At 58.6% G+C, this 12,139-nt stretch overlaps 1 protein-coding gene across 2 annotated transcripts in view; it reads right to left on the reverse strand.

Moving 5' to 3' along the window:
- Positions 1–6,423, reverse strand: part of SBNO2 (strawberry notch homolog 2) — a 73,725-nt gene extending 67,302 nt beyond the window's left edge. For both annotated transcript variants that reach the window (XM_055104018.2, XM_055104021.2), the window contains exon 1: positions 6,285–6,423. The gene's annotated coding sequence lies outside the window, so the exon portion shown is untranslated. The remainder of the gene's footprint in view (positions 1–6,284) is intronic.
- Between the last annotated feature and the right edge of the window lie 5,716 nt (positions 6,424–12,139).

Below are 12,139 nucleotides of genomic sequence, written 5' to 3' on the forward strand. Positions count from 1 at the left end.
CGGTCCCACTCCCTTTAGGGGCCCAGAGGCTGTGGATGAGGAGCTCGAGTATCCCCCTCTCAGCGTAACCTCCCCACCCCTCCCATGTCCTGCAAGTGGGGCAGGAGCCACCTCACCAGAGCTGGGGGAGGGGGCCACACGGGTGCACCCCTGGGGAGCGGCAGCGGAGACTTGTGGGCAGGAATGTGGCCGGGGTTTCTAGATCATCTGGTTTTTCAAGAGAAGCCACAAGTCTGGGTTTGAGGGTGGCAGCCCCTGGTGTTCCAAAGTCGGCAAGCAATTCAAGCATCCACACCCCCACCCCGGGGCAGCGCTGGGTGCCCAGACCTCAGGGCCATCCCGAGAGCTCCTGCATCCACCTGGGGGCTCGCAGCTCCCCCAAGCTCCTGGCGGGTCGCAGTCATTCCAGGATCTGATAAAAGCCCCCGAAAATGCCCCGGTCAGCCCAGCCACACCCAGGCAACACCGACAGCCATTCTCCACCAGGGCCCCAGCGCCCAGCTGAGTGAGACCCACCTGGCAGCTTCCGGGGCTGGGCCCCTGCCCCACCAGTGAAAACATTCTGGTCACAGTGATGCCGCCCTGAGAAGCTCCTCACCGTCCCCCGTGGCCTTGGAACCCCCCTCACACCCATGGGTTCCAGGCACCCTGGCGGCTGTCTGTCCCCACGAAGCCTGGCCCTCTCACAGCGTAGGGTGGCTGCGGTCATCAGCGTGGGTCCCGCGACCCATTCCACCCGGCCCCTGGGCACCGGAAGCCAGGCGGCGAGCGCAGCGGACCCCAGAGGCAGCTTTCCTCAGTTTACCTGACATGCAAAGGAAGACGCCTCCTCACTCCAGGCTGGACGGGCAGCCGACGGCGGTCCGGGGCCATGGCGGGCAGGGACTTTCTGTGACCCTCCCTGGCTGCCCCTCCCCAGCAAGTGAGTCAGTTCCAGAAACGTTTACTGCCCGCCAGGCCCGAAGGCTCACCGGCTCCCCCTCCCCACGCCCCAGCACCCAGGGCCTTGGCCCCAGGAGCCCACAGCGGCAGAGACTCCCAGGAAACGCGAGTGAGCCGCCTTCTGGAACCTGGCGCACATCACTTTCAAAACGCAGCGGGGCCTAGAACCAAGGCCAAGGCCGTCTCTTTCAGTTTCACTTGGACGCTTGTTCTTGCTGGGGATGGAGGTCAATCGCAAGGCTCCGGGAAGCACGGGCACGAGTCACAAAGCAGGTCACTGAGACAGCGGCACCAGGCCCGCCAGTCCGATCTGCTGACCCCAGCCAGGGCCCAGCACTCCCATGCCCCGCACTGCACGAGGCTGCCCGGGACAGTGCCTGCAGGGGAGATGACTCGGCAATGACTCTCTGGACCCATCCTCCCACCCCATCACTCATGGGGTTGTCCAGGGCAAGAGGCCCAGGGGAATCCGCAGGAGAGCCAGGGCACAGGGCACGAGTGCAGCCCCAGGCTGAGGCCTCCGTGGGACTGAGCTTCAGGGCCACGCTGCCACACTGAGCTCTCACGGGGCCTCTGCCTGGACCCCCAGGCACCCTCAGGCTGACCGGCCCCTGTGTGCCACCCATGTGGCCCAAGGCCTGTCCCCCTCATGCCAAGAGCCCCGTAGGGCCCCTTCGAGTAGAATGCAGCATTCCCTGCCCCTCCGAAGCAGTGAGTGGTTCAGGGACAGAGCTGGGCCTGGGCGAGGGGCCCCCGGGGGGTGGGGTGATGCCATCACTGTTGCCGTCCTACGGGTCGGGATAGGACAGCTGCCCATCACCCCTTGATGCAAGCTGGCTGCAGGGCTGCCTGACCAGTTCCCGGGGACACCGCGCTCAACCCTGTGGTGACAACGGGGGATTCCGAAGGACAGGGAGGTCTTACTTTCTGCTAAACACTTTTATTTTCCCTGAGATACAATCCACACCAGGAGGGGCACCTGTCCGGAGCATATGACTCAACGGTTTCAACGTATTCTAAGGCAGACCACCACAGCTTCTAATTCCAAAACATTCCGCTCCCCCAAAACACAGCCGTGTCCCCAACAGCAGTCACTCCCCCCCCCCCACAGCCCCTGCAACCACACGCCCACTTCTCTTCTGTGGACTGGCCTGCTCTGGACACGTGACCACACGTCTACCCCCCCCCATCTGTGGATTGCCCTGCTCTGCACACGTCACACGAACGGAGTCACGTGCCGTGGCCTTTTGCGTCTGGCGTCTCTCCGCAAGCACGTCTCCGCAGAGCATCCATGCCGGGCGCACAGACGACAGATCTAATCTCCGCCTCCTCACGGGGCCCAGGAGGCCCAGGGCGAGAGCTGATGGGGCCCACGCGTCCGAAATCCCCGTCTTGGCCAGAACCCCAGGTTTGCCTTTGCCCGCAGGGCTGAGCCCTCTCCTGAGTCCTGGGCCCTGTGACGGGTGACCGCACCTCCCAGCAGGGAGGCAAGGTGACCACGGGGCTGGCAGTCTGCTCTTCGTCCCAGCCCGAGGGTGCAGGTGCCGGCCAACCTCCCGGGGGTTGGGGGCGAGAGTGCAGAGGCGAGGGGCAAGGCTGAGAGTCCACCCACACTGCTGGGCCGACAGCGGGCAGGCCAGGACGAGAACCAGGTTGGGGTGACCTCGCTTTTAGGCTTCAACCGGCAGCTGGACACACCCAGCCCTCCCCGTGTGCTGTCTGACCACACAGCCCTCGGCTGTGGAAAAAGTGACTGGAGGTATTCCAGGCCTGCCCGCAACAAATCACACACACATGCACACAGGGACAGGCCACAGACGTGCACACAACACACGCACACATACAAAACACACGTGCACAAGACATGCACAAGCGGGGTGCATGAGAACATGCAGCACGCACACAACACACACAACGGACACGTGCATAACGGACACAGGTGCACAGGCAACATGCGGGCACACACAACATGCACACAAAGTACACGTTTGCACGAGCACGGGTGCAAAGGTGATACACATGCACCCACAACACAAACACACACAAAATACATGCGTGAGCAACACACGCAAGCATGGGCACATGGGCACAGGCAACACACACATAACATGAGCACACACACAAAATACACACAACCACCAAAATACACACACACAACATACGAGGACAGGCACACAGGCACGGGCAACACACAAAATACACACACGCATAACCGACTCATGAACATGGGTACACACAGGCACACACACAACACACAAACACGGGTGCACAGGCACACACAACACACAAACACGGATGCACAGACACGCACACAATGTGCACCCATAAAACACACGCGTATGAAACACACGAACAACACACACATGCACAGGAGCACACAGCCACAAGCATGCACATTCACACACACACAACGCACCCACATCCGTACAACACACACAGAATGCACACACGTCCGTATGACGCACACACAGAATGCACGTGCGTACGTACAATGCACACACAGAATACACACATCCATACAACACACAGGCACACAACACACATGTGCATGCACATGGCACAACATACAGATACACAAAGACACGTGTACACACACATGCAGAGTCCCCAGGGCAGCGCTGGCGTCATGGGGGGCTGCCTCCACACTGCCTTCAGGAGTGTTTACAGCTGTGGATTACATGATACCGCCCCCTTCCCAGAGCTGATCCCACCCACCAGCATGGGGGCCCCCTGGGAGGGGGCCTCTGGGAGCCGGACTGGTTCTGTTGACACAGTCGCCTCTTTGTTCGGGGCAGAGCTCACTCTGGCGGTGTTGGCGTTTCCGCATGGGCCCTGCCGGAGGGGCATCCGTGACTCTGCTGGAGCCGGGTTGGGCCAAGCCCAAGCTGGTCACACCCCTCACACCCCTGGGGGTGGGGGAGGCCTTAGGCAGCAAGTGGGTGGGGGGGGTCTAGGGGTGGCTGGCGCAACCTCTCTCCGCCCCAGTTTCCCCGCCAGGTGAGAGGGCAGTGACTGCCCATGGTCACGCAGCTGGAGAACACGCACCCTCTCCTCCGCACCTGCACACCTGGGTGCCTCCTGTCTAGCCCAGACTCCAAAGCCAACCAAGAGTGAATGGATGAACGGAGAGGCCAGACCCCAAAGCAAACTGAGAGTGAATGGATGAGCGAAGCTCCTGCTGCCTCTTCTGTGCTCTGACAGGCTCCCTCCCCCTGAAGTCCAGCCCCTGCCTGCACAGCCCCCTCCACACCAGGGCCCTCCTGGCTCCTGGCAGGTGTGGGCAGATGTCTGCCGGGATCCTCAGAGTTAAACAAAAGCCTCCTCCCTGTGCTCTGAAATCACACTCCAGGGGCTGGCAGGCGCCTTCCAAGTCCTTCCCTCTCCAAGGACGAGAGCCTGCCTGCGTCTCCTCTGCTGTCTCCTCTGCCATGGGAGGCCCTGAGGCCCCCATCCTGCTGTTCTCCATCCCACCCACCAAGGGGCCCAGATCTCAAATTCGCCCTTTCTCGGCAAGAACTCTGAAGGTGGCCCGGAGCAGGCCACTGTGAGAAGCCATCACCCCACGACCAGGGTCACCCCTGGGAAAATCTGGGGCCGGGCAGCCAGATCCCTGAAGGCCAGAGGATGTCTGGGAAGAAAGGGCGTGGACAGCACCTGCTGGGCCTGCCACAAACTCTCTGGGTCCCATGTCCCCGCTGCTCCTCTTCCAGGGCCGAGTCAGGGAGAGCCATCCCAGGGAGGGCACCCGAAACAGCACAGCACCCCTCAGTCAGGAAGCAGTGCCAGCTGCCCTGGCCCGGAGGAAGAGGCCTGGAAGAAAGTTTGAAGCCTGTAATCCCCGTGTAATCGGGCTGGCTGCCCACGGGGTCTGCGGCCCTGGGTCCTCGGCCCCTCCCATGCTCTTCTCTTGAACCTCGGCTCCCTCTGCCCCTCTGTAAAACACTCACTGCAACCCCCCCCCCCGCCCCAAACTGGCAGCCAGCATCAGCACAGGCCAGCTCCGAGGCCGGGCACTCTCGCTGACAGGGCGTGCAACAGATGGCACCAAACCCATCCCGTCCCGTCCCAGCAGTCACAGGCAGGAAGGACGTTCTGAGCAGGCGGGAACAACAGGCATTCCGGGAAGAAGCAGCCAGGGGAGGCCCCGGCTACACATTTTAGAGATTTTTTTTTTTTTTTAACTTTTCAGAATGCTAATCAGTTCATCCAGGGAGACACCCACCGTCCCTGCCCCAGCACCATCCGTGCCCGGCGTCCCTGGAGGCGCTAGGTGGGCTCTCCACAACGCCTGCCCCCCACGCCCCAGGTCAGTCTGGGGATTGGTCCCCCCAGGCCCCACCTGCCTTATTCTTCGGGACTCTGGGGTGGTGGGAAGAGTGCCCTACGGGGGACAGGACCCACCAGGAGGCCTGCGCTTCCCCTTCACCGACACACGCTGCTCCCGGGCCCCACTCGGGCCATCTCAGCCCGCTACCCTCCCTCCCGCCTGTCCCTGGAAGCCGGGTTTGAATGCGACCCGCACTCCCACCCCCAACACGCTCTGCAGACTCCGCCCAGACGGCCCCGGGGTCACCTAATATCAGCAAGCCCCCATCCCAAACCGGGGGACCTCCATGCAGAAACCGAAAAACCATCTGCCCCAGAAGAGAAGTCGGAGGCCCCAGGAGCGGGAGGGGCGGGGAGCAAGGGGAGGGAGGGAGACAGGGCTGCGCTGCGGGGCCGAGAGGGCAGGGGTCCTGGGACCGGGGACAAGGAGGAGGAAGGGGCACGAACGCCCAAGGAGCCTGGAGTCAGGAATCGGGGCGGCGGGAGAGACCGGGGGTCACTCCCAGGAAGGGGTCGAGGTCACGAGGCGCATGGAGTCGAGAGTCCCCAAAAGGGAAGGCCAGGATACCGAGGAAAAGCGGGTGCGGGGTCACCAAGGGGCTCGGGGGCACCGATGAGTGCGGGGTCAAGGGTTACCAGAAAACGAAAGGTCGGGGGTCACCAAGCTGCGCGGTACAGGGAGTCACCGGGAAGAGCGGGAAGGAAAGGTTGGGAGGGTTGTCGTGGAAGGTAGGGTTAAGGTTCAGGGCAGGGGGTCGCCGGGGGGCGGGGGGGCAGGTCAAGGTTCACGGCGGTGGTCGCGGGGCAGCGCGGGGTCAACGTTGGCGGCGAAGGGCGGGGTCGGAAGGGGTCGCGGCGGAGGGCAGGGGTCCCGCCGCGCTCGCCCCCGCCCCACGGCCCCCAGAACCCCCAGCCCCGGGCGCAGGGGTCCGCGGGGAGCGCCGGACCCACAAGCGGGGTCGGGCCAGGCAGGGGTCGCGGTGGAGTCGGGGCGGGGGTCGCAACCAGAGCCTCACCTCGGGCCCGGGTCCGGCCGGGCGCGGAGCCCGCGGCGCCTCAGTTTCTCCGAGCCTCGCAGCTGCCGCCGCTCACTTCCGGGTTTCGGGCGCCATCTTGGGGGCCCCGCGCACTTCCGGTCATGCCGCGGGGCGGGGCCTCCAGCTGTCGGGGCGTGGTCTCGGTTCGGGGGCGGGGCCACCTTCCAAGCCAATCCCTTGAGGTCCTTCCGCTATTCGGAAGGGGCTGGGACTCCTACGGCTCTGGGTTCGAATCCCGCCCTGCCTGGTTCTCTTGAGACCCCAGCATGTGCTTTCACCTCCTCAAGCCTCAGTTTCCTCTTCTGCACCGTGCTGGTGAAATGGAATCTGCTTTGTGGTACAGCATCCCCTTTTTCCCTCCTTCCTCAGAACCCCCTCCAAGCCTCTGCATGTGCCACGTCCCCCACTGGGGCTCACTCACCCGAGACTTTTAAACTGAGACTCCCTCAAAAGCTACTAAGACGATCACCAGCCGGGTGCAGTGGCTCACGCCTGTAATCGCAGCACTTTGAGAGGCTGAGGCGGATGGATCACTTGAGGTCGGGAGTTTGAGGCCAACCTGGACAATATGATGAAACCCCGTCTCTACTAAATATACAAAAATTAGCTGGGCATGATGGCGGGCACCTGTAATCCCAGCTACTCAGGAGGCTGAGGCAGTAGAATCGCTTGAACCTGGGAGGTAGTTATTGCAGTGAGCTGAGATCGCACCACTGCACTCCAGCCCAGGCAACAGAGTGAGACTCCATCTCAAAAATAAATAAATAACGAAATAAAATAAAATGAAATAAAATAATCACCTCTGGGCCTGTCAGACATACTCTCTCACAAAAAGTTATCTCTGTTCATTAATCTCTCTCCCTAACCAAATACAGTTCTGGACACTTCAGCATGGTGACTGGCACATGGGGGTTTGGGTAAGTCCCAGGGGCTACCCCCAAGAGAGCAGGATCCTTTCAGGCAGGGCCACGGGGGCCTGAGGGGCTCCTCCTCTCGGTGGCTGTGGTGGGAGGCTGCCCTGCGTGGGGAGCTGGAGTCTCAGGGCACTTTTCCTGTGACTTGAGCCAGTGAAGGCAGATCCAGTGTGGGAGGCACCACCGCCTCCCCAGCCCAATTTCAGCCATGACAATACTGATACAGCTCCCTGGACCCAAGCAGCCACAAGCCAGAGGCCTCTGCCCCCATTCCAACCCCCTGAAACTAGAGTTGATTTCTCCATGACTTTGTTAATTCATTCAGTGACTTCTAATCGATGCTGCTCTGTGCTTGGTCATGAGCTGGGAAAACCCAGGGTCTCACAGAGGACTCAGCTGTCTGTCCCAACATCAGAAAGCCCCTGGTCTAGGGGAGAGAGAACCAGGACCAGACACTCCAATATGCGGGATCTCTGGGAGGGTTGAAATGTCTGCCTAGGGCTTCATAGAGGGCTGCATGCTGAAGAGTGTGTTGAAGCTGGGGTTTTGAAGTTCAAGTAGGAGTGTACCAGGTAGACAAGAGTAGGAAGAACAGTCCGGGCAAAGAAGGCCTGGTAAGGCAGATAATAAGTAGGTTTAAGATATTTTAGCACCTCTCTAAAAAACTGAGGCCAAAAGCCAGGCACGGTGGCTCACGCCTGTAATCCCAGCACTACGGGAGTCTGAGGCAGGAGGAACACCTGAGGTCAGCGGTTTGAGACCAGCCTGGCCAACATGGTGAAACCCCATCTCTCCTAAAAGTACAAAAAAGTTAGCTGGGCATGGTGGTGCCTGCCTTTAGTCCCAGCTACTAGGGAGGCTGAGGCAGGAGAATCACTTGAACCCAGGAGGTAGAGGTTGCAGTGAGCTGAGATCACACCCCTGCACTCCAGCCTGGGTGATAGAGTGAGATTCGGTCTCAAAAAAACAAACAAACAAAAAACGGTGGCTCACGCCTGTAATCCCAACACTTTGGGAGGCTGAGGTGGGTGAATCACCTAGGTCAGAAGTTCAAGACCAGCCTGACGAACATGGTGAAACCCTGTCTCTACTAAAAATACAAAAATTAGCCAGGCATGGTAGTGGGTGCCTGTAATCCCGACTACTCAGGAGGCTGAGGCAGGAGAATCACTTGAATCTGGGAGGCGGAGGTTGCAGTGAGCTGAGATCGTGCCATTGCACTCCAGCCTGGGTGACATGACAAGACCCCGTCAAAAAAAAAAAAAAAAAAAAAATTCAGGCCAAGGACCCCTGTCATCAAACCCAAAAGCACAAGGGGGCAGATGGGGAAACTCAGACCCAGAAGGCAGAAGTGATATGTCCAGAGTGAGATGCAGAAGGCGCACAAGGACATTTTGTCCTTCAGCTCATTGGGGGTCTCCTTTACCCATGGTGACAGAACGGCGTCCACCTGTTGTGAGCTTTTCCTCAGAGTCCCGCAAAGCAGCCGGACCCGACAGAGATACTTCCCTCCACACTGAATCTCTTTTTTTTTTTTTTTTGAGACGGAGTCTTGCCCAGGCTGGAGTGCAGTGGCGCAATCTCGGTTCACTGCAAGCTCCACCTCCCAGGTTCATGCCATTCTCCTGCCTCAGCCTCCTGAGTAGCTGGGACTGCAGGCGCCCGCCACCACCCCAGCTAATTTTTTGTATTTTTAGTAGAGACGGGGTTTCACCGTGTTAGCCAGGATGGTCTCGATCTCCTGACCTCGTGATCTGCCCGCCTCGGCCACCCAAAGTGCTGGGATTACGGGCGTGAGCCAACGCACCCGGCCAAATCTCCTTTTTTTTGAGATGGAGTCTTGCTGTGTCTCCCAGGCCGGAGTGCAATGGCATGACCTCTGCCTCCCGGTTTTGGCAAACTGGGTGCTCATCTCAACTTTGAGACTATTTTCTCTTTTTTTTGAGATGGAGTTTCACTCCTGTTGCCCAGGCTGGAGTGCATTGGCGCAATCTTGGCCCACTGCAACCTCCTCCTCCCCGGTTCAAGTGATTATCCTGCCTCAGCCTGCCAAGTAGCTGGGATTACAGGCATGCGCCACCATGCCCAGCTAATTCTGTATTTTCCGTAGAAATAGGGTTTCTCCATGTTGGTTAGGCTGGTCTCAAACTCCTGACCTCAGGTGATCCGCCTGCCTCGGCCTCCCAAAGTGCTGGGATTACAGGCATGAGCCACCGTGCCTGGCTGAGACTCTTTTCACAGCAAATTGAACAGCAGTTAAATTGAGCAATAGGCACTAAAGATTTGGAAGGGTGAGGAAGCCAGCCTGGGGGCTGGAGGGTGGCGGCTGCATCTGCTCATTTCCTCCCACACTGGACCATCCACACAACTTTTGAGGATCAGTGGAAATGAAAACACGGTGCCCCGGCACAAAACATATTTCATAGCTTGGGTTAGGCAACAGCAAAGCATCACGCTGAGCGCCGGGACCTTCTGAGTGCAGGCGGTGGGCGAAGCCCCGAGTCACACACACCCATGACGCCGGCCCTGCTCCCACAGCGGCCCTCTGGGGTAGCGACTGGTATTACCTGCATTTCACGAGGGAGGAAACTGAGGCACGAACTGTTCAGAAGCTGCCCTGAGGTCACCAAGTGAGCCAGGAAGAGGCGTGGGCTCGATCTCTGCCACATCCACCTCGGGAAACCACAAGGTCTCGATGGGTGATTTTGCCTAAAGTGGGGGCAGTTTGCCCAGGCCAGGGTGGGTCCAGCCATCTCAGCAGGCAGGAATCTGCCAAGTTGGGGGATGCCTAGGGAATTAGTCAGATGCGGGGATTTCCAGGGAATCACAGGGGGTGGCTCCGGAAAGCAGCAGGGACACAGGACTGGGGCTCATGGCCCAGCCTGGAGTACAGTGCTGTGAATCTGCTGTGTGACCCAAGGAGAGTTACTTAACCTCTCTGTGCCCCGGTTTTCCCACCTATAAAATGGGGAGGGTGATAATAATAGCAACTAGTGGCCGGGCACGGTGGCTTATACCTGTAATCCCAGCACTTTGGGAGGCTGAGACGGGAAGATCACGAGGTCAAGAGATTGAGACCATCCTGGATAACATGGTGAAACCCTGTCTCTACTAAAAATACAAAAATAAGCCGGACATGATGGTACGTACCTGTGGTCCCAGCCACTCCGGAGGCTGAGGCAGGAGAATCGCTTGAACCCGGGAGGCAGAGGTTGCAATGAGCTGAGATCGTGCCACTGCACTGTAGCCTGGGCAACAGAGCAAGACTCTGTCTCAAAAATAATAATAATGATAATAATAATAATGATAATAATAATAATAGCAACTAGCTGCTAGGTTGTTCAGACAACTCAATGGACAGACAGTGCCTAATAGAATTTAACCACTACGAATATTTCCAAATGAAATTCTTTTTTTTTTTTTTGAGACGAAGTCTGGCCCTTTCGCCCAGGCTGGAGTGCAGGGGCATGAGCTCATCTTATTGCAACCTCCGCCTCTTGGGTCCAAGTGATTCTCTTGCCTCAGCCTCCCAAGTAGCTGGGATTACAGGCACGTGCCACCACGCCCGGCTAATTTTTGTGTTTTCAGTAGAGACAGGGTTTCACCATGTTGACCAGGATGGTCTCGAGCTCTTGACCTCGTGATCCGCCTGCCTTGGCCTCCCATATTGCTGGGATTCCAGGCTTGAGCCACCCTAGGGAAATTCTTGATTTTCCTCGGCCCAGTCCATGGTCTCACTGAAGTGGATGTTCAATGAGAAAATAGTAAGGATGAATGCTGCAGTTGGAGTTCAAGAGAGGAGGCATTTTTGACGCCACAGATGGGCAGAGATGAGGTGGGGGTCCTGGCAGGCACCAGCTCTCCTGGCTCAGACTTTGGAAGCAGCCCCCCAGGGGAGACACTCAACTGGTCAGAGGTGCGGATAGCCCCGTCCTCCAGTAGTCCCACCCCGCAGAGAGCTCTCAGGCTTCCAGCTCTGGCCCAGGCCCAGGTCCTCGGTGCCCTGTGAAGGGTGGAGAGCTCTCCTGGGGGACAGAGTTGTACATTTGTGGAGGTTTTCTGGTGGGGCTGTGTTTGACGTCAACACTCTCCTCCCTAAACCCTCCCTCTTCCCCATCCCATACAGGTCCTCCTAAATGTCTTCCCAGCCCCTTCGAGAGAATTGTGGAAGTGGGGTGGCCAGATCAAACACAAGACACCCAGTTAAAATTCAACTGTAGGTACGTGACGAGTACTTTTTGTTGCTGCTGCTGTTGTTGTTTTTGAGACGGAGTCTCGCTCCGTTGACAAGAAGGCTGGAGTGCAGTGGCGCGATCTTGGCTCGCTGCAACCTCCACCTCCCGGGTTCAAGTAATTCTCTGCCTCAGCCTCCCGAGCAGCCAGGACTACAGGCACCCGCCGCCACACCCGGCTAATTTTTTGTATTTTTAGTAGAGACGGGGTTCCACCATCCTGGCCAGGCTGGTCTTGAACTCCTGACCTCGTGATCCACCTGCCTCAGCCTCCCAAAGTGCCAGGATTACAGGCGTGAGCCACTGCGCCCAGGCTTTGTTGTTGTTTGAGACTGGGAATCACCCTGTCGCCCAGGCTGGAGTGCAGTGGTATAGTCACAGCCCACTGCAGCCTCCGCCTGCCGCGCTCAAGCAATCCTCCCCAGTCAGCCTCCTAAGTAGCTGGGACTACAGGTATGCACCACCATGCCTGGCTAATTTTTTTACTTTTTATAGAGACGGGGTTTCACCATTTTACCCAGAGTAGTCTTGAACTCCTGGGCTCAAGCAATCCTCCCACCTTGGCCTCCCAAAGTGCTGGGATTACAGGCATGAGCCATCACACCTGGCCCATTTCTTTCTTTCTTTCTTTCTTTCTTTTTTTTGTAGAGATGGGGTCTTACTGTGTCGCCCAGCCTGGTCTCAAACT

Source organism: Pan paniscus, chromosome 20 (genome assembly GCF_029289425.2).
Source record: "Pan paniscus chromosome 20, NHGRI_mPanPan1-v2.0_pri, whole genome shotgun sequence".
Classification (NCBI taxonomy): Eukaryota; Metazoa; Chordata; class Mammalia; order Primates; family Hominidae; genus Pan; species Pan paniscus.